A 22,311-nucleotide genomic window follows, 5' to 3' on the forward strand; every position below is an offset into this window, starting at 1 on the left:
TAACAGGGGGAGGGTCTGCTGCAGGGGGACCTGTCACCTCTTGTGCATTAGGTATCAAAGGGGGAAAATCACACACATTATTATCAACCACAATATCTTTATGAGGCAATGTGACATCCACCACAGACTGCGAGCCCCCTCCAGCCTCAGAGCCCCTGGGTACAGTGGGGTCATCCCCAGCCTGTGCATCAGCATTAGGGCTGTGCTGTGCATCATCACTACACACAGTCATACATGCAATGTCCTGCTCTTGTGTTGAGCATTCTGGGACTTGTAGTGCCTCTGCTGGATTCTGAGGTACATGTTGCTGCTCAGGCTCAGCTACAGTCTGTTGCTGCTGCAGTATTTGTCCCTCCTGGAAACAGAAACGTGCAGCTTGTAACACAGGTCGTGTCTGCTGCTTCAGGGGTTCATCCTGTACAGTCTCTGACCCTAATCCAGCATCAGAAGTCCTGGACTCCACAACAAAGTCCTGCTTGTGAGAGGTGAACCGCTCCCGGTTTCTGTAGGTCTCTGCCAGGGGCCCCATCCTCTCCAGGATACAGTCTATGTCCCTGACCACATTCGCCAGCTCCACACCCAGTGAGTAAAGTCTCTGGTCACACACAGCATTACTGTCAGGATTAGCAGCCTTCAGTTTATAGATAACATCAATCTCCATTTGCAGCATTTGTCTTTGCTGCTGTAACTCACCCATCTTCTTTACCAGGCCAGGTATCTCCTCTGCCAGCTGCAGCTCGGGTGCACGCGCCGTCTCCTTCTGAGGCTTGGACAATGGCTCTGGGTTTTTGAACACAGAGGTCTCCTTTGGTTTTACCACAGATGACTTTATGGTACCACTGCTGGCTCCGGGCTCCACAGCACTCTTATTGCTGCCACTCGCCTGTGCCCTTGTGCGTCCTGAGCGCGCCATGCCGGTCACAGTGTCTTGCTGCTGCAGGTTTTCTTGCAATGTCTACCTCTCCAGAGATGTCCGTCTCTGCCTGTGTGGAGTGAGCTGCACACCTGAGGCCGGTGATGGGAGCTGCACACCTGAGGCCGGTGATGGGAGCTGCACACCTGAGGTCGATGATGGGAGCTGCACACCTGAGGCCGGTGATGGGAGCTGCACACCTGATGCCGGTGATGGGAGCTGCACACCTGAGGTCGGTGATGGGAGCTGCACACCTGAGGTCGGTGATGGGAGCTGCACACCTGAGGCCGGTGATGGGAGCTGCACACCTGAGGTCGATGATGGGAGCTGCACACCTGAGGCCGGTGATGGGAGCTGCACACCTGAGGCCGGTGATGGGAGCTGCACACCTGAGGCCGATGATGGGAGCTGCACACCTGAGGCCGATGATGGGAGCTGCACACCTGAGGCCGATGATGGGAGCTGCACACCTGAGGCCGGTGATGGGAGCTGCACACCTGAGGCCGGTGATGGGAGCTGCACACCTGAGGCCGGTGATGGGAGCTGCACACCTGAGGCCGGTGATGGGAGCTGCACACCTGAGGCCGGTGATGGGAGCTGCACACCTGAGGCCGGTGATGGGAGCTGCACACCTGAGGGCGGGGATGGCAGCTGCCTCACCTTCTCTGCACCAGGCTGCCTCTGTTTGCTGACAGAAGATTCCTTTGGGGAATTACTTGATTTTGGACTTTGCTGCATTTCCTTACTTACTGACAGTTTCACTTCAGGTTTCTTTGCTGTAACTGCAGCTGCTGTTCCTTCCATAACTTTACTCACATTCACTCGGCTTTCTTCCTTCTTGGAAATAGTGGAGCTTTGGCTTGTTGCTTTGCATAGCTTAACGATGACTCTGGGATTTGTATTCCCATTAGAAGAAGCCTGGGAGTTGTCTCCCAGTGTAGGCCGGGAAGCCTGGGCCTTGCTTGGGGAGCTCCCCCGCCCAGGGTGGCCCCTCCCCGGGCTTGCTCCAGACATCAGGAGAGCTACTCAGACACGTCCTCACAGCTAGGAGGCAGTATTATAGTAGTTTTATTCTTGTATATAGGGGCAGTATTATAGTAGTTATATTCTTGTACATAGGGGGCAGTATTATAGTAGTTATATTCTTGTACATAGGGAACAGTATTATAGTAGTTATATTCTTGTACATAGAGGGCAGTATTATAGTAGTTATATTCTTGTACATAGGGGCAGTATTATAGTAGTTATATTCTTGTACATAGGAGGCAGTATTATAGTAGTTATATTCTTGTACATAGGTGGCAGTATTATAGTAGTTATATTGTTGTGCATAGGGGCAGTATTATAGTAGTTATATTCTTGTACATAGGGGGCAGTATTATAGTAGTTATATTCTTATACATAGGGGCAGTATTATAGTAATTATATTCTTGTACATAGGAGCAGTATTATAGTAGTTATATTCTGGTACATAGGAGCAGTATTATAGTAGTTATATTCTTATACATAGGGGCAGTATTATAGTAGTTATATTCTTGTACATAGGAGGCAGTATTATAGTAGTTATATTCTTATACATAGGGGCAGTATTATAGTAGTTATATTCTTGTACATAGGGGGCAGTATTATAGTAGTTATATTCTTGTACATAGGGGGCAGTATTATAGTAGTTATATTCTTGTACATAGGGGCAATATTATAGTAGTTATATTCTTGTACATAGAGAACAGTATTATAGTAGTTATATTCTTGTACATAGGAGCAGTATTATAGTAGTTATATTCTTGTACATAGGGGTAGTATTATAGTAGTTATATTCTTATACATAGGGGCAGTATTATAGTAGTTATATTCTTGTACATAGGGGGCAGTATTATAGTAGTTATATTCTTGTACATAGGGGTAGTAATATAGTGGTTATATTCTTATACATAGGGGCAGTATTATAGTAGTTATATTCTTGTACATAGGGGCAATATTATAGTAGTTATATTGTTGTACATAGGGAACAGTATTATAGTAGTTGTATTGTTGTACATAGGGGCAGTATAATAGTAGTAATATTCTTGTACATAGGGAACAGTATTATAGTAGTTATATTCTTGTACATAGGGGCAGTATTATAGCAGTTATATCGTTGTACAAAGGAGCAGTATTATAGTAGTTATATTCTTGTACATAGGAGCAGTATTATAGTAGTTATATTCTTGTACATAGGAGCAGTATTATAGTAGTTATATTCTTGTACATAGGGGGCAGTATTATAGTAGTTATATTGTTGTACATAGGGGCAGTATTATAGTAGTTATATTGTTGTACATAGGGAACAGTATTATAGTAGTTATATTCTTGTCTATAGGGGCAGTATTATAGTAGTTATATTCTTGTACATAGGGGCAGTATTATAGTAGTTATATTCTTGTACATAGGGGCAGTATTATAGTAGTTACAGTGCCTACAAGTAGTATTCAACCCCCTGCAGATTTAGCTGGTTGACACATGTGGAATTAACTTGGCATTGTGACATTTGTACTGTAGATCAGCCTGGAAGTGGGAAATGCACTGCAGCAAATTTTGTTTTGTTTATTTTTTTTGTTTTTTTTTTAAAACGTTAAAAGTTAATTCAGAGTGTCATTTATTATTCAACCCCTCAAACCACAAGAATTCTGTTTGGTCCCCCTAAAGTATTAAGAAGTAGTTCAGGCACCAAGAATAATGAGCTTCACATGTGTGGATTAAAGATCTCTTTTGCCAGCCTTTTCTGACTATTTAAGACCCTCCCCAAACTTGTGAACAGCACTCAGACATGGTCAACATGGGAAAGACAAAGGAGCATTCCAAGGCCATCAGAGACAAGATCGTGGAGGGTCACAAGGCTGGTAAGGGGTACAAAACCCTTTCCAAGGAGTTGGGCCTACCTGTCTCCACTGTTGGGAGCATCATCCGTAAGTGGAAGGCTTATGGAACTACTGTTAGCCTTCCACGGCCTGGACAGCCTTTGAAAGTGTCCTCCCGTGCCGAGGCCAGGCTTGTCCGAAGAGTCAAGGCTAACCCAAGGACAACAAGGAAGGAGCTCCGGGAAGATCTCATGGCAGTGGGGACATTGGTTTCAGTCAATACCATAAGTAACGTACTCCACCGCAATGGTCTACGTTCCAGACGAGCCTGTAAGGTACCTTTACTTTCAAAGCGTCATGTCAAGGCTCGTCTACAGTTTGCTCATGATCACTTGGAGGACTCTGAGACAGACTGGTTCAAGGTTCTATGGTCTGATGAGACCAAGATCGAGATCTTTGGTGCCAACCACACACGTGACGTTTGGAGACTGGATGGCACTGCATACGACCCCAAGAATACCATCCCTACAGTCAAGCATGGTGGTGGCAGCATCATGCTGTGGGGCTGTTTCTCTGCCAAGGGGCCTGGCCATCTGGTCCGCATCCATGGGAAGATGGATAGCACGGCCTACCTGGAGATTTTGGCCAAGAACCTCCGCTCCTCCATCAAGGATCTTAAGATGGGTCGTAATTTAATCTTCCAACAAGACAACGACCCAAAGCACACAGCCAAGAAAACCAAGGCCTGGTTCAAGAGGGAAAAAGTCAAGGTGTTGGAGTGGCCTAGTCAGTCTCCTGACCTTAACCCAATTGAAAACTTGTGGAAGGAGCTCAAGAATAAAGTCCACATGAGACACCCAAAGAACCTAGATAACTTGGAGAAGATCTGCATGGAGGAGTGGGCCAAGATAACTCCACAGACCTGTGCCGGCCTGATCAGGTCTTATAAAAGACGATTATTAGCTGTAATTGCAAACAAGGGTTATTCCACAAAATATTAAACATAGGGGTTGAATAATAATTGACCCACACTTTTATGTTTAAAATTTAATAAAATTCAACTGAGCAACATAACTTTTTGGTTTGTAAGATTTATGCTTCTGTTCATAAAACCTACTCTCGTTTGCAGTTTGAAGGCTCTAACTTATTTGCATCTTATCAAACCAGCTAAATCTGCAGGGGGTTCAATACTACTTGTAGGCACTGTATATTGTTGTACATAGGGAACAGCATTATAGTAGTTATATTCTTGTACATAGGAGCAGTATTACAGTAGTTATATTCTTGTACATAGGGGGCAGTATTATAGTAGTTATATTCTTGTATATAGGGGCAGTATTATAGTAGTTAAATTCTTGTACATAGGGATCAGTATTATAGTAGTTATATTCTTGTATATAGGGGCAGTATTATAGTAGTTAAATTCTTGTACATAGGGATCAGTATTATAGTAGTTATATTCTTGTATATAGGGGCAGTATTATAGTAGTTATATTCTTGTACATAGTTGCAGTATTATAGTAGTTATATTCTTGTACATAGGAGCAGTATTATAGTAATTATATTCTTGTTCATAGGGGGCAGTATTATAGTAGTTATATTCTTGTACATAGAGGGCAGTATTATAGTAGTTATATTGTTGTACATAGGGGGCAGTATTATAGTAGTTATATTCTTGTACATAAGAACAGTATTATAGTAGTTATATTCTTGTAAATAGAGGCAGTATTATAGAAGGTATATTCTTGTACATAGGGGTAGTGTTATAGTAGTTATATTCTTGTACATAGGAGCAGTATTATAGTAATCATATTCTTGTACATATGAGCAGTATTATAGTAGTTATATTCTTGTACATAGGAGCAGTATTATAGTAGTTATATTCTTGTACATCGAATGCAGTATTATGGTGCACTACACAGCGGGGGACTAAAGTGAGCACAGAGGACAGATTTTCTTCTACGGGTACAAGCCGTATAAAATTTGTGACCCATCCAAAAGCATGATAACAGTGGAACAGCCATGGAGAAGGCAGACATTACACTCTTGCATAGAGTCTTGAGAGAATCTAAAGGCCCTTCTGGTACAGGGGATGACAGCAGTGTTATAAATGGCCAGTGGAGATGACATATGACACACTGTGTGCAGAATTATTAGGCAAGTTGTATTTTAGAGGATTATTTTTATTATTGATCAACAACTATGTTCTCAATCAACCCAAAAGACTCATAACTATCCAAGCTTAATATTTTTGGAAGTTTGAGTGGGTTTTTTTTTAGATTTGGTATCTTAGGAGGATATCTGTTTGTGCAGGTAACTATTACTGTGCAGAATTATTAGGCAACTTAATAAAAACCAAATATAATCCCATCTCACTTGTTTATTGTCACCAGGTAAACCAATATCAGTTCACAAAATTTAGAAATAAACATTTCTGACATGCAAAAACAAAAAACAAAAAAATGAGTGTTGAATATAGCCACCTTTCTTTATGATGACACTCAGCAGCCTTTCATCCATAGATTCTGTCAGTTTCTTGATCTGTTTTCGATCAACATTGCGTGCAGCAGCCACCACAGCCTCACAGACACTGTTCCCAGAGGTGTACTGTTTTCCCTCCCTGTAGATCTCACCACAGCCCCCCAGACACTGCTCCGAGAGGTGTACTGTTTTCCCTCCCTGTAGATCTCACATTTTATGATGGACCACAGGTTCTCTATGGGGTTCAGATCTGGTGAACAAGGGGGCCATGTCATTATTTTTTCTTCTTTTAGACATTTACTGGCCAGCCACGCTGTGGAGTAGTTGGATGCATGTGATGGAGCATTGTCCTGCATGAAAATCATGTTTTTCTTGAACGATACCGACTTCTTCCTGTACCACTGCTTGAAGAAGCTGTCTTCCTGAAACTGGCAGTAGGTCTGGGAGTTGAGCTCCACTCCATCCTCAACCCCAAAAGGTCCCACAAGTTCATCTTTGATGATACCAGCCCATACCAGTACCCCACCTCCACCTTGCTGGCGTCTGAGTCGGAGTGGAGCTCTCTGCCCTTTACTGATCCAGCCTTTGGCCCATCCATCTGGCCCATCAAGAGTCACTCTCATTTCATCAGTCCATAAAACCTTTGAAAAATCAGTCTTAAGATATTTCTTGGCCCATTCTTGACGTTTTATCTTATGTTTCTTGTTCAAAGGTGGTGGTTTTTCAGCCTTCCTTACCTTGGCCATGTCCCTGAGTATCGCACACCTTGTGCTTTTTGATACTCCAGTAACGTTGCAGCTCTGAAATATGGCAAAACTGGTGGCGAATGGCATCTTGGCAGCTTCACGCTTGATTTTCCTCAATTCATGGGCAGTTATTTTGCGCCTTTTTTGGCCAACACGCTTCTTGCGACCCTGTTGGCTATTCGCCATGAAACGCTTGATTGTTCGGTGATCACGCTTCAAAAGTTTGGAAATTTCAAGACTGCTGCCTCCCTCTGCAAGACATCGCACAATTTTGGACTTTTCAGAGCCTGTCAAATCTCTCTTCTGACCCATTTTGCCAAAGGAAAGGAAGTTGCCTAATAATTAAGCACACCTTATATAGGGTGTTGATGTCATTAGTCAACACCCCTCCTCATTACAGAGATGCTCATCACCAGATTTACTTCATTGGTAGTTGGCTCTCAAGACTATGCCGCTTGGAGTAGGACGACATGTATAAAAAGTATCATGGTGATCAAAATACGCATTTGAATAATAATTAGTGTATTGTGGTGCTAGATCTCTGGATTGTTAATATTAATCCTGATGGAATTACTCTTTAGGATACTACCTTTAACCTAATTATAGACTTTGACCACCCTCCTCGTTTATTGCATTTATTGGGTGAGGTCTTGTGCATTGCGTGACATATCGGAGAAGCTTAGGTTTTAATTTGTGAAGCCTGAGTACGTAGCATTTAGGATTTGAGATCATTTATCTTTGTCTCACCTATTCCCTCCTGGGTTCCCTCTTTGTCCGGTCAGCAATATATTTCTGACTCTATATATAAACATTATCTGTTGCTCGGATAAGTCTGCAGGTCCACTGGTAAAGTACGCTCTATAATCAACAAGGCTGAATGATGCTTTTACTAGACCAAGGCTGATACTCCATATAATTCACAGTCCCACGGCACATGATTCAGCCATAAAGTTTGAATGTCAGACGTCTCGGGTTAAAGCTAACATACTTTTCCTCGAAATTACCTCCAAGCCAACAGCAACACGGTGCAAAAGCTGCAAACATTTCGCCTTCAGAATAATTGCAAATGGTTTCTTTTGAATTTATCATATGCACGGAAGCATGGGAATACATTAAATGTTAATATGTAATGTAACCTTTAACCACTTCTGCTTGTTATATTTAGAGAAATGTCACTGTATTGTCATGTTATTAGGCTGCAGCCATCTTGTCCCTGAGCGCTTCCATACACAAGTTCTTTTCTTTTCTTTTTTTTTAAGCCAGGTAATGTTACCTTCGTATTTGGTGACTCTTATAACTTGTGATTTGCAATTTTAACACTGAGTACATCCATATCGGTGGCAATTGCCTCGCTCTACTTTTACCTCCCCGAAAGCATTAAAAATAAATGATGATTCTTTTCTGCAAAAATTCAATAGCAGCATTACCCTGTAGTACCCTAAAAGTGTCCATTCTGTAAACGCTTAATTTCTCTGCGCAAAACGGCTCAATATTATCCCTTTACTGCGGGTGCTAGCGCCGGCCTTTGCAAATCCCATTACATGCATAGAAGTAAAAAAAAAAAAATCAGATTTTAAAGCCAGTAATAAGAATTGTAGACTTAGAGTGGCTGTTAGAACAGCGTCCTTATAAATTCTCCTATTCCTCATCTTGTGGCAAGTGTTCAGTTTAGAATAAAATCACTGATCAATGGCTGCAAATGGCCCACATCAAGCGTGTTTGCCTCCCGAGCAGAGGAAAACTCGCAGGCGATAGATGACATTTAAAAGGGAAAAAAAGCTGACATTGACTCAATCACTGTCACTGCTTCTGCCATAAAGAAGCCTCAAATATTAAAACATTTTTCATCCCCGCTCCATTATTGGCACCAGAAATTGTTTTCTCTCCTCTCTGATATTCACTTCAACTGCTGCAGGTTTCCCTCGAGACCACAGATTGTTACCAAGCCCTACTAACATATTGGCAGTTGATGTGGAGCACGTTACTTGTACACTTGCCACTCAAAGCAATGCTTAAGTCCCCCCCCTCCTCCCCATCTAGGAGAAATCTGGAGGAAGGAATCTGAAGGCAGCAAGAGCTAATGTTTTTTTTTTTTTTACTTCTTAAGTGTCTCCTATCCAAATGCATATTTAAGTATACTATTAACATGCTCCAATCCACTTAAGAAGGCTTTTTCAGTTCTGCTGCAGCCATATATTACAGTCAGGGATGTGCAGAAAAAGATAAGAAAAAAACATATTACGAGCGCCGTGCATTCCACATGTTAAGAGGTGTGTGAAAAAGGGTGTATTACACCGTGATTCATCACTGCAGTGAATGAAATACTCCTCTGTTCTAATTTGTAACTATAAAAGTAGAAATAAAGAATGTAACTTATTGCAAAAAAAATGTTATTGTATGTCTGTAGGCTCCGCACTATGATAATCCCATGATAATATCCATGAAGGATCTTGGTGATGGTGCACACGGTTACCAAAAGGTTTAGCGAAACAGGAATGTGATGAAAGTGGAAATGTCTATTGAAGAAAAAAGTAACACGTATATAGGCAATATAGCAGCTTAAAACAAGGGCATGGCTTCTAAGAAAGCTTGTGGGGAACCCTTTCCTATAACTTTGTGACTTTATACTTTTCCTACTTTTTCTACTCCTTATATGATGACACTGCCCCGTCACACGTAGGCTTGTTTTTTTATATGTTGCCTTTTAACAGATGCCTAAAAAAAATGAGTAAAGACTTCTGTCATTTATATATGTTATGTAGTATGTCGCCACCTGGTATCCATGGTGTATATATAGTGCACATCCACCTAATGATTTGGGTGCTAGTGGTCACACATGCTCAGTGACTCTCCCCAATGCCAGATCTCTGCATAGAGATCCTTTGTTCTCTGCAGAGCAGCCAATAGAAAAAGCTTTCTGCTTGCTTTTCAGAGAAGTAGCTGAGCCTTTGTTTTAGGCTAGGGTCACTCCAAAGTATATTCTATCATCCGAGAGAATCGGGTTTATAATGCAGATCACACTGTGATCTGGAGTGTGATCAGGGGTGTTGTGATCAGGGGTGTGATCCGAGTGTGATTCAATTCTCTCAGATGAGGAGAAGATGGGGGGAAAAAATGTCTCCATGTTCTCTATTCTATCAGTCCGTGAAAATCGGACTGCATTCAGATGCCATCCAAGTGCAGTCCAATGTTTTCCATTGACTTGCATGGCTGAGTGCTTTCTGATATCAATTCAAACTCGGGCATGCTGCAAATTTTTCCTTGGACCTCAGAAGAAAAAGTCAGACATGTGCACAGCCCCATAGAATAACATTGGTCCAAGTGCGAATCGATACTTTGTTAGATCACACTCAGGCCAAAAATACCACCATGTGCACAAACCCTTACATGGAAGTCAATACAGCTGAAAAACTCCTTCTACTGGAAAAGTAAGAAGGGACCAGATTGTCAGCAGTCAAAAGGGAAAGAAGAGTGATTGTCCACAGCTCAGCACCAAGGGGGACCCACAGATGCAAAAAGTGATGAAATATATATATATTTTTATGCTAAAACACTGTATAACGCTTTAAAACAGCTTTAATGTCTTTTGCCCTGCTTTTAATGCCCTGCTGATTCTCCTGGATCTCTCTGCAGCATTCGACACTGTGGATCACCAGCTCCTCCTCTCTATGCTCCGCTCTATAGGCCTCAAGGACACTGTTCTCTCCTGGTTCTCCTCCTACCTCTCTGACCGCTCCTTCTCTGTGTCTTTTGCCGGCTCTCTCCTTCCCCTTACTGTCGGGGTTCCTCAAGGATCAGTCCTAGGCCCCCTTCTTTTATCCTTATACACCGCTCCCATTGGACAAACAATCAGCAGATTCGGTTTTCAGTACCATCTCTATGCCGATGACACCAATTATACACCTCTGCTCCGGACATCACCCCTGCATTACTACAAAAGACCAGTGATTGTCTTTCTGCTGTGTGTAACATTATGTCCTCCCTCCGCCTAAAACTGAATCTGTCAAAAACTGAACTCCTCGTATTTCCTCCCTCCACTAACCTACCTGTGCCCAATATTGCCATTTCCGTTTGTGGCTCAACCATTACTCCCCAGCAACAAGCCCGCTGTCTTTGGGTCATTTTTGACTCAGGTCTTTCCTTCACTCCTCACATCAAATCACTCGCTCGTTCATGTCATCTACACCTCAAAAACATCTCAAGAATCAGGACTTTTCTCATCTTTGACTCGGCAAAAACTCTTACCGTAGCTCTTATTCATTCCCGTCTGGATTACTGCAACTCTCTACTGATCGGGCTCCCTCTTACTAAACTCTCCCCTCTCCAATCCGTCCTTAACGCAGCAGCCAGGATCATATTCCTCGCCAACCGCTACTCAGATGCCTCTTCCCTGTGCCAGTCATTGCATTGGTTACCCATCCAATATAGAGTTCAATTTAAACTTATCACGCTTACCCATAAAGCGCTCCATGCTTCAGTACCCCCCTACTCTCCTCCCTTGTCTCAGTCTACCACCCTACACGTGCCCTCCGTTCTGCCAGTGACTTAAAACTAAAATCCTCCATAATCCGAACTTCCCACTCCCGTCTCCAAGATTTCTCGCGTGCTGCGCCAATTCTCTGGAATGCACTACCCAGGACAATTAGATTAATTCCCAATACCCACAGTTTCAAGCGGACCCTAAAAACCCATTTCTTTAGACTGGCGTATCACCTCCACACACTATCTGTCCATCCCAGTTGTCCGTCCCAGTTTTCCCCCATATTAAAATCTTCTTCAATTTGAGGTTCATACCAATCAAGATATTAAGGCTGCATTATACAATATATGTACATTCTACCTTTTGTGTCTCCCCCATTTCCTCATAGACTGTAAGCTTGCGAGCAGGGCCCTCACTCCTTTCGATTTGAGATATGCTTATTTTGTATTGTCTGTATGAGTCCCCCCTAAAATTTGTAAAGTCCTGCGGAATATGTTGGCGCTATAAAAATAAACATTATTATTATTATATTATTATTTGTCACAATAAAAATGTATATGATAACTAGTGATGAGCGAATGTGCTTGCCACTGCTCGGTACTCGCCTGAGCATCACTGTGCTCGACAAGCTCGGCGAATATTTCCGGGTTGCTCGAGCGGGAACTCGGGTCTCCTCCCTGCATGTTTGCCGCTCTTTAGAGAGCCAATGAACATGCAGGGATTGCCTGACATGCACTGTAATGCCGTAGCCATGTTGGTTGTGGGCATTACAGTGATTGGCTGGCCGTACAGCATCATCAGGTCTATATAAGACCTTGCGCCGCTATGCTGGTCACAGTCTACCCTGGAAACAGACAGAGTAGGGAGAGGTGCTGCTGCTGAGTCAGGGAGAGACTTGCTTGTTTATAGTTAGTATAGGTATTGCACAACATATATATATATATATATATATATATATATATATATGTATATATCCAACTGAACTAACAGTCCTTCTAAGGACTAATCCAGCTGCATATATTCAGTGGTGATAGTGACTCGCCCCCAGGGCCATGGGGCACTCGGAACCGGGCTTCAGGGTAATCCTGGGAGTAGTAGTGGCGACCCGGTCCCGTGGCTCAGGGTGGTCAGACCATATGCGGTGGCAGTGTATTTGTAGGTTTTGAAAGTCCGACTACGCCACCCGTGGATTGCGGTCAGGGAGGACCGCCGCTGCAAGGCAGACCGCTGAGGCTGGTGTTGGGGATGCAGCAGGGAATAGTACAACTCCCCACGGGAGGAGTGTAGCCTCAGGGCAGTGTAATAGGATGTTGGGGGTGATGGTGCAGGCGCCGCAGTAATCACACAGAGTCCAATAATGCAGTCCAGGGTCTTTTACTGCAGAATTTATCACAGACCCACCAGGAGTACAGGGTAGGAATGGGCCTGGGTGTCTGAGGGCATTCGGGCGAGCTCCACTAGCCAGGGTGAGTGGGTAGGCCTACCGTTCTCTCTCTGCCCTTGCTGACTATCTCCCCCTTTAGTGGTATGATAGCCCAGGTCCCTGAGCTTGCCGTGTACTACGCCTGTATGGCTTGCGACTCGGGCCTTAGGTACCTGTAGCTTCTCCGTTCTGTACCGGTCCCTCTGTGTGGCGGAGCCTCCAGGCTTCTCGGGCCAAGGGACCTAAAATCCCTCGCAGGAAGGTGATCTGCTGCAGGACTTGCAACCCTGACAGCCTCGGACCCCTGTGTCCGGTTGTGTAGTTCTCTCTTTCAACCAGGACCGGCTCTCGTCGCCTCTGTCCCTGGCTTTCTGTTCCTCCTTTGCCTCCTGGACTCCTCAGCTGCTGCTGACCTGTCCCTCTCTTCTGGGAACCCTTCTGGATGCTTCAGAAGTGGGTCCTGGTCTCTCTAACCCTGCCCTCAGTTCCAGCTTTTATAGGGGCAGCCTGCTCCCCCTACTGGCCTGGGACAGGAGGTGCTGCATGCAAATGGTCCCTGACGAGAGAACCTCCCTCCTGCTCTCAGACACAGCCTTACATGTTTGTGGCATCCAGGCCTGGGGTGACACAATAGCATGAGTTAGGCAGGCAGGGAGGGTATGTGGCAGACTGCAGTGCATGATAAAGCACAACAGGGTCCATTGAATGTCCTGTTAGTATAGGTATTCCACAACATATATATATTTATCCATCTGAACTAACAGTCCTTCAGAGGACTAATCCAGCTGCATATAATCAGCGCTAGGCAGGCAGTGCATGTGGCAGACTGCAGTGTATGATACAGCACAAGAGAGTCCATTGAACGTCCTGTCTGTTGCAGTAATAATTACAGATATTTGTAGACATAGCCCCATATATCAGGGGCCAGAGCAATTTTTTTTTTTTTTATCTTAATCCTGTTTTTTGCTTAAAAAGAAATCCAGAGTACACCATTTTCTGCTCCATTTGCTTGTTCTCACTGAAGAATAAAGCCAGATCTGTTCCATATTTCAGTGATAAAAATACAGAAATTTGAATTGAACGAGGAAAATATTGGCCTCCTTTTCCATTCTGTTACAGTGTGTCGGTCAAGCTATTCACAGTAGGTGTCTTGTGAAGAATAGTATTAATAAATTACGGGCCTGCTATTTAAAACCGTGGTTCCCTGTCAGACATATCACCTATAAGACTATTCCAAAATCAGCCACTTCTTCCATTTCCATTCTGTTGCAGTGTGTTGGTCAAGCTATTCACACTAGGTGTCTGTGAAGAATAGTATTAGTAAATTACAGGCCTACTCTTTAAAACAGTGCTTCTCTGTCAGACATTCGCCTTTAAGACTGTTCCAAAATCAGCCATTTCTTCCATTTTCATTTCGTTGCAGTGTGTCGGTCAAGCTATTCACACTAGGTGTCTGTGAAGAATAGTATTAGTAAATTACAGGCCTACTCTTTAAAACAGTGGTTCTCTGTCAGACATTCGCCTTTAAGACTGTTCAAAAATCAGCCATTTCTTCCATTTTCATTTCGTTGCAGTGTGTCGGTCAAGCTATTCACACTAGGTGTCTGTGAAGAATAGTATTAGTAAATTACAGGCCTACTCTTTAAAACAGTGCTTCTCTGTCAGACATTCGCCTTTAAGACTGTTCCAAAATCAGCCATTTCTTCCATTTTCATTTCGTTGCAGTGTGTCGGTCAAGCTATTCACACTAGGTGTCTGTGAAGAATAGTATTAGTAAATTACAGGCCTACTCTTTAAAACAGTGGTTCTCTGTCAGACATTCGCCTTTAAGACTGTTCCAAAATCAGCCATTTCTTCCATTTTCATTTCGTTGCAGTGTGTTGGTCAAGTTATTCACATTAGGTGTCTGTGAAGAATAGTATTAGTAAATTACAGGCCTGCTATTTAAAATCGTGTTTCTCTTTCAGATATATCACCTATAAGACTATTCCAAAATCAGCCATTTCTTCCATTTTCATTTCGTTGCAGTGTGTCGGTCAAGCTATTCACACTAGGTGTCTGTGAAGAATAGTATTAGTAAATTACAGGCCTACTCTTTAAAACAGTGCTTCTCTGTCAGACATTCGCCTTTAAGACTGTTCCAAAATCAGCCATTTCTTCCATTTTCATTTCGTTGCAGTGTGTCGGTCAAGCTATTCACACTAGGTGTCTGTGAAGAATAGTATTAGTAAATTACAGGCCTACTCTTTAAAACAGTGGTTCTCTGTCAGACATTCGCCTTTAAGACTGTTCCAAAATCAGCCACTTCTTCCATTTTCATTTCGTTGCAGTGTGTTGGTCAAGTTATTCACATTAGGTGTCTGTGAAGAATAGTATTAGTAAATTACAGGCCTGCTATTTAAAATCGTGTTTCTCTTTCAGATATATCACCTATAAGACTGTTCCAAAATCAGCCATTTCTTCCATTTTCATGTCGTTGCAGTGTGTCGGTCAAGCTATTCACACTAGGTGTCTGTGAAGAATAGTATTAGTAAATTACAGGCCTGCTATTTAAAACCGTGTTTCTCTGTCAGACGTATCACATATAACTGCGTTCCAAAATCAGCCATTTCTCGTGAATGTGGAAAATATTGTCGTCCTTTTAAAATGGGCAAGGTGCGTGGCAAGGGTCAGGGAATTGGATGTGATGGTGATGGTGCATGAAGAGGTCAAGGACGTGGCCATGGGCAAGATGAAATTGTGCCACAACAAACACCCACATCTTGTCACTCAACCTTCCTGTTCCAATTACTAGGAGACCGCAGTACACTACTATTGAACCCAGAGCAGTGTCAAAAGGTTGTTTGGATAGCAGATAAGGCTTCCAGTTACTTTGCCCCCACCACTACCACCCTGTCTTCCACACGGTCAAGTCTCAGTAGCCATGAGTCTGGACCGCATATTCCTCACCCTGATCTTCTTTCCTCCCACCATGCCAAGTGCCCGGAGACAACTGATCTCACACTTGGACACTCAGAAGAGCTTTTTGACTTTTCCATTTGTAGATTCGGGTCTCTCGCCCAGCCAGCTTCAAGCAAGTTAACAGGACAACGCGTGTAGCGATGCCCAAATATTGGAGCAGCCACGGTCACACGAAGGTGACAGTGGGAAAGTGAAATTACTATTGCAAGAGGTGGATGATGATGATGAGACACAATTACCAGAAAGTTAGGAGGAGAACCAGGGAACAAAAGTGGAAGACAAGGTGGTGGATGATAATAGTAACTGACCCAACCTGGCAGGAGGATATACAGAGTGAGGACAGCAGCACACAGGGGGAGGGAGGTGTAGCACCACAACAGGCAGGAAGAAGCAGTGTGGTGGCCGCAGACACAAGGCGGGAAAGCGTTCCTCGTAACGCCAACACGACGGAAGTTGCCAGTACGACTGTTAGGTCTTCTCGAGTCTGGTTATTTTTTAAAGACTCTACAGATAACCCCAAAAAGGCCATTAGCACCACCTACCATGCCACTATCAGCAGGGGTAGCAAAACTAGCAGCCTGACCACCCCCAGCATGATCAGGCACATGGCAGCAAAGCACCCAACTAAGTGGGCTGAACCCCAAGGTCCAGCAACAGGGTCCAGCGGGTGACACCACTGCTTCTTCTGCTGTTGTGCGCGCACGCCAATCCCCTGTCCATGGGGCATGCGAAGATGCCTCCCGCCACTATTTCTCCCAGTGTGCCATTCCCGCATTACACAAGCACGTGTCTCACAACATTAGCCGTGTCCTCAACAACGCAGTTGCTGGGAAAGTTCACCTAACCACGGACACGTGGACAAGTGCTTGTGGGCAGGGACGGTACATCTCGCTGAACGCACACTGGGTTAATATAGTGGAAGCCGGGACCCAGTCGGAACTTGGGATGGAACACGTCCTCTTGACGCCGAGGATTGCGGGCCCTGGGTCAATAAGGGTTGCCCCCACATTCTACAGCTCCTGCAAATCCTCCTCTTAAGCCTCCATCTCCGAAATGACCACATCAGTCGCAAGTTGGAAGCACTGCTGCACTGCCTCGACCAAGTGGCAACAGGCTGTGCTGAAGCTAATATGCTTAGGCGACAAACCGCACAACGCTGAAGAGTTGTAGACAGCTCTGAAAGAGCAGGCAGATCTGTGGCTGACACAGCTGACCCTACAGCCAGGCATGGTCGTGTGTGACAATGGCCGAAACCTGGTGGTGGCTCTGAGGTGAGGCGAGCTCACACACGTACCATGCCTGGCCCATGTGCTTAACCTCGTGGTTCAGCGGTTTCTCAAAACCTAACCGGATCTGCCAGATTTGCTTGTCAAAGTACGCCGCCTGTGTGCTCATTTTAGAAAGTCAGCTACATCTTTTGCCGCCCTTGCCATGCTTCAGCAGCATTTTCAGCTTCCAGCTCACCAACTGATCGCGTTGGAACTCTACATTGCAGATGTTGGGAAGGATTTGTGAGCAAAAGAGGGCAGTTGTTGACTTCCAGCACCAACAAGGCCGTCGATATTCAGTTCAGACTCCACACATAAGACCATCAGGAGTTGACATGGATATCAGACATATGTACCATCCTCCAAAACTTTAAGGACTCCACCAAGATGGTCAGCGATGATGATGCCATAATTATCGTCACTATCCTGCTTCTCTGTCTTCTGAAATGCTCTCTGCTCACAATTAAAGAGGATGCATTGCAGGCGGAGCACGATGAGATGGAGCAATGAACCATACAGGGTGATTCCACACAGCCCAACCTCATCTCATCACAACGTGGATTGGATGACAATGAAGAAGAGGAGGAGGAGGAGGAAGAACAGGAGCTAGTTTCCTGCGCTATAGATGGTACTACCTGCACAACTGTCATATCATCTGTTCAGCGTGGATAGCCTGAGGACAGAGAGGAGGAGGAGGATGAGGAGGAGAGCATGGTCAGTCGTCCTCTTGATGAGGACATGGAAGTCTTGCCACTTTGCAGTCTGGCATACATAGCTGAGTTTATGTTACGCTGCCTTTCTCGTGATCCTCACGATGTCCAAATTTTGGGTGACAGTCATTATTGGTTGGTGACTCTTCTAGACCCACGCTACAAGGAGAACTTTGTGTCTCTTATTCCTTGCAGGACAGGCCTAATAAAATGGGGCAGTACAAGAATTTTAAAAATTCCCATCTGAAAACGCTGGCTGCAGAGGTCACAGTTTATTGAATAACCAAGGAGTACAGGCGAGAGAGACACAAATGCAATCCATCAGAGGCAGGGGAACACTGTCAAAGTTCTGGGACAGTTTTCTCAGACCCTCCCATTGCACAAGCCCTGATGCGCAGGGTACTCTCACAAGGAGGGAAATGTTTCGGAAGATGCTGAGGGAGTACCTTGCCGACTGTACCAACGTCCTCCGTGATTCCTCTGTGCCTTATAATTATTGTGTATCCAAGCTGGACACGTGGCGTGAATTGTCTCTCTACGCCTTGGAGGTCCTGGCCTGCCCTGCCGTTAGCGTTTTATCAGAGCGGGTAGTGCCGCTGGTGGAATTATAACCGATAGGCGCATCCACCTGTCAACTGAAAATGCTGACAGGCTTACTCTTAGAAAAATGAACAAGGGCTGGATTGGGCCAGACTTCTCAACACCACCGAATGATAGCAGGGTAACATAAACTCAAATACAGTGTCTTTACTGCATAGGCAAACCGTATGGGAGACCCACTTCCTAATAATGGGAGCATTTTTTTCAGGAGGACTTCCGACCTCTACGTCTCTTGCAAGGGGCATTGGAATTCCTCCAAATTTTTGAAACCCGTTGCATTCATTGCATAGGCAAACAGTATGGGAGACCTACTTCCTAATAATGGGAACATTGTTTTCAGGAGGCCCTCTGACCTCTACGTCTCTTGCAAGGGGCATTGGAGTTCCTCCAAATTTTTGGCAGCCGTTTCTTCACTGCATAGGCAAACAGTATGGGAGACTGTGAGGACCTGGCCACTTACTAAATAGTTTCCCAGCACTGAGCACCCATTTTCGTCGATCTTATTTTTGTATTTTGTTAGAAATTTGCTTGCTGTGTTTTGTTAGTGATTTTCTTTGCTCATCAATTCAACCTCAGGTATCAATTCCATTCAGTGACCTTATCTCAGGGGCCGTGGGCCATTGTTTTTTCAGCCAATGGACCACTTATGTAGATGGAAAGAGTGGACACAGTGGAGCCGTCACCACAGGAGGTCTTATGTAGGGGTCTCTGCCTCCTGCCGGGCAGAGACGCCGTTCCCCTCACCACCGCAGTCCTGGTCCGGCGTCTTCCAGCTCCGCTGCTGCTGTTGCGCGCACCACGTGCAGCCTCCCGGGCACTGTGCTTACGGCGCGCGCTCCCTCCCTCTTAAAGGTGCTGTGCGCGCCGTCCTAAAGAGTCCCCGGCCAATGGCCGGAGGACCACTCCTATTTAAAGCACCACCTCCAAAATGGAGGTGCCTGTGCAAGGTTGTTCTTTGTGTGCTAACTCTCTCCTCAGCCGTCAGGTTCCAGTGCCCGCCAGCCTGTCTATCAACTGTGCCCACCTGCCTGTCTATCAGCAGCGCCCGCCTGCCTGTCTATCAGCCGTGCCCGCCAGCCAGTCTCCCTGCCGTGCCCACCGGCTTGCCTACCCAGACCACCTGTTAGGTTACCTGCTGTGCCTGCCTGCTTGCCTACCCGGATCACCTGTCTGGCTACCTGCAGTGCCCGCCTGCTTGCCTACCCGGATCACCTGTCTGGCTACCTGCCGTGCCCACCTACTTGCCTACCCGGATCACTCATCAGGCTACCTGCCATGCTCATCTGCAAGGTCGGTCCCAGAGTGGCACCTGGTCCACCTGCCCGGTCCCTCGCTGGTTCACGGAGTCGACTAAGCCGCCGTGTGGCCAGGGTCGGTCCGAGTTGGCACTTAGTTACGCCCCTCTGGTCCCTCCTTGCATCTCAGCACAGAGGTTCCACCACCCGGATCCGTAACATCTTACATGCAGTCTCATATTAAAGTAAATGCTTAAGGGGGAGGATGTCATCACTTCTGACCTTTGGAGGGGGCTGACCCCAGGGAGGAAAACAGACTCCTGCTTTAGTGAGGAGTTGTGTGGAAGGACATTGGAGGAAGAGGATGGAGACCGTGGACTTGGAAGGATGGATGGATAAACATGTTACCATTATGGATTATGTCGTTTGGATTTAAACTTTCTTAAAAGGACTGTTGCTGCTGGATACTTGTGCTTTCATTGTTTTATCTGCCATCTAGAGGATCGTGGACTGTGGTTACAGACTATACTGGTTGGAGATACGAAATCTGTAGGCCAACCAAAAGTTGGGAGACAGTGAGTATGGCTTTATACAAAGCCAGTGGAACTACTGAGCCCAGATTGGAAACTGAGCACTGAGAGAACTGTATTTTGGCCATTTACCAGGAATTGCTTTATTACCATGGCTGTGATTAATAAAATATTGTTGCATCGTTAACTTGCCTAGGTGATTACTTTAAGCCCACAACCTCAGATCTTTACAGAGACCCACTTCCTAATAATGGGAACATTGTTTTCAGGAGACTGTCTGACCTCTACGTCTCTTGCAAGGGGCATTGGAGTGTCTCCAAATTTTTGACAGCCATTGCAGTCACTGCATATGCAAACAGTATGGGAGACCCTTACCTTTCTAATGGAAATATGTCGATATTGTGGCCCAGCTCTATGTGTCTTTAAATTGTTACTAGGGTTTTTCCTAAATTTTGGCAGCCGTTGCACTCACTGCATACCCTATAACTGTATAGCAGACCCTTTCCTATCTAATGGAAACATGTCGCTACTGTGGCCCAGCTCTATGTGTCTTTAAATTCTTAGTAGGGTTTTTCCTAAATTTTGGCAGCCCTTGCAGTCACAGCATGGGCATTACCACTGTAGGAGACCCACTCATTAATAATGGGAACAACAAAGCATATCCGGCTGATGGCTCTCTAACAATAGCGAGGGCTGACTGCTTGCCCTTTAAGAATAGTAAGGACCGCCTGATGGCCCTATAAAAATAGGCTTTGTGACTTTCAGAGTCCCTCAATCATAAATGAAACAGGATGTGTCTGATGATGTATCACAAACCACATGGCCAGATAAGGTTGTAAAATGTTAAAATTACATTTCCCAGTGAATGCATTTGTCTTGGTTGAAAGCTATGCAAAAGTGCAAAAACGCATCAAAAACGGTACGTGTAAACATAGTCCAAGGTGTGGAGGAGCATTTTTGTTTCTGGTTATTTATTTTGCCTTATATACAAGTCATTACTCTGGAAAGGATTGTCATTAACATATTTCCCAGGAAAATCCATTTTGGTTTTGTTTTTGGATGTTTTATTGTGAGTCCGTAAAAGTGACATAATACCTCTGACAACGTTATTTACAGAAGTGACCTGGGAGTCAGAAATGCTTCCAAGGGTCTTCCCCATGCTGTTCCCATGTTATTTTTGCACTATTCCCATAGATTTTTGCAATTTTTAGGCCCTCTGCAGACAGCCGGGGAGAGCCGCCGGAAAAATGCGCGAGATTCCAAAGAATTCATGAAACCCGTCTCGCCTCTATCTGAACCTAGCGGCGTGCGTGTAACAATGCCATATATATCAGAAGCAAATATCTATATAGAGCAGCAGTCCTGACTATAGGAGTGGGAGGGAGTAAACGGTATAGGCGAGCAGTACTAACGAACATACTTCACGTCTCCTATGATTGGTCCAGAGTAAGGCATAACTTTGCATGCAGTCTATGCTCTCTTTGTGGGTCCCCCATTGTGACTTTTGGTGGAGGGTACAGTCGTCTGATGCTTTTGCACTTTCTATGTTGAAATATGCTTCTCCAATTAGCAGCACAGAGTCTGGCACATTTGCACACACAAGTATTTCAGTTGCGCACATTTTGCATTTCATGAATGATCCTCATTGTTTATGAACAGTTATACCACGATTGTTCCTGTTCCATTAATGTATTTACAATGAGTCATGCTAAAATCCGCAGTTTTTTTTTTTCTATTTTCTTTGTCTTTTCCTTACAACCTCACAACTGGGCTAAAATCCAAGCCTTGATCTTCCGTTTGAAGTTGGAATTTAGGTTGGGTAATAACCGATTCGCAGTGCATAGAGCCGCCTGAAATATTTGGTTCTCACTTTTCTTAACTCTTGATGGAAATTACACTTTACTGCAGCCAATGATTTCTACTCAAGTTACTGATATGATGAATGGGGTGAACTGTGCATGGTAAAGCCACGTCCACAGAGTCTGGAGATGTATTACTACTTTTGTCTTGCCAATGCCTTTATGGGAGAATATCGCTGTACTATTTCATGCCATTTAACCACAGTTTTTCTATGTGCTGGGGATGCTGGCAGGCAGGAGGAGATAAGCCAGGCTCTGGAATGGCGGC

General features: G+C 44.7%; 1 long non-coding RNA gene across 1 annotated transcript in view; it reads right to left on the reverse strand.

Annotated features, from left to right (window-relative positions):
* Positions 1 to 22,311, reverse strand: part of LOC141175741 (uncharacterized) — a 165,686-nt gene that overhangs the window by 126,499 nt on the left and 16,876 nt on the right. The gene's annotated exons all lie outside the window — the stretch shown is intronic.

This window comes from Phyllobates terribilis, unplaced genomic scaffold (genome assembly GCF_046119375.1).
Source record: "Phyllobates terribilis strain yellow unplaced genomic scaffold, ASM4611937v1 Scaffold_14__1_contigs__length_39327217, whole genome shotgun sequence".
Taxonomy (NCBI): Eukaryota; Metazoa; Chordata; class Amphibia; order Anura; family Dendrobatidae; genus Phyllobates; species Phyllobates terribilis.